Source organism: Euwallacea similis, chromosome 12 (assembly GCF_039881205.1).
Source record: "Euwallacea similis isolate ESF13 chromosome 12, ESF131.1, whole genome shotgun sequence".
Classification (NCBI taxonomy): domain Eukaryota; kingdom Metazoa; phylum Arthropoda; class Insecta; order Coleoptera; family Curculionidae; genus Euwallacea; species Euwallacea similis.
The window spans coordinates 3469005-3470070 of record NC_089620.1 but is presented as its reverse complement, the minus strand read 5'-3'; the positions used below and the strand labels follow the sequence as shown (position 1 = coordinate 3470070).

General features: G+C 30.4%; 1 non-coding gene across 1 annotated transcript; it reads right to left on the bottom strand.

The window, feature by feature from the left end:
- Positions 1-540: 540 nt before the first annotated feature.
- TRNAL-CAG (transfer RNA leucine (anticodon CAG)) lies at positions 541-624 on the bottom strand. The gene has a single exon. It is a non-coding gene; the product is annotated as a tRNA-Leu (tRNA).
- Between the last annotated feature and the right edge of the window lie 442 nt (positions 625-1066).

Sequence of the window (1066 nt, the reverse complement as noted above, 5' to 3'; positions counted from 1 at the left end):
TGCTATAGTTTAAACAATACCTTATCGGTAGTCAGTTTACCCATTAAATGAGAGGAGTAATAATTAAATATTTTTCCGAATAGTAACTTACCAACATCAAAACTTGGAGAGGTATTTCAGATTTTCCTCCAGATTTTGTCTGAAAAAAAAAATCAGCCATGAACCAGAAATACTGGTAATTGGGTTACTAAATATAAAGAATATAGTAAAATCCTTGGTAATGGGATAAGTAAATATACAGAAAAACAAGATTTTCTTTATAGGCTCACCCTAAAAACTCGTCTAAAAAACGTAAAGAAAAGCAGAGTTTTCTTTATGTCAAATAAATTAGAGTTCTTACATTCGGCTAATAAGATCTTGCATTCACTGGAGGAAAGTTGAAGTCCAAGAAAAAATGCCGATCAAATAATTTTCTTTTCATTTGTATTATTTTCGCCATAAAACAAGTGAAATAAAGATTTATTTTTCTTTATATATATATATATATTGCAATAAATAATATAAATAAACAACAAATTGAAAAAAAATAATAAAAGAGATTGTCAGAAGTGGGATTCGAACCCACGCCCACAGAAGTGGACTGCGACCTGAACGCAGCGCCTTAGACCACTCGGCCATCCTGACTGTGAAGCTATGAGAGTTCTACCACGCTTATAATCGATGCATCTGGCGCGCTATGACTCATTTATTAAAAAAAAAGTAATTTTTAAGTGTATTTTATAATATAACAGATTTAATAACGAATATAATAATAATCACACAGACTCGCATACATTTAGCACTAGATCATCTGCACACATGTTTTCAATGCGGCTAAATATGCATGATCTTCATGTTCATTGATAATTTCTGGGAATTTGATTATTAACATCAGTATCATTTGATTGTGTAAGTAGAAAATTATAAATTTTCAATAGATCTGGATCTTTACTCATTATCCGTCAATGTGTTAAACTTATGATTTTGTTGATAATAAGATAACTTTCGTGTTTTTTGGTACTCCTCTACAATTTAAACATAACGTGTTACATTATGGTGTTGTATTGAATCATTCATCTGGTTACTG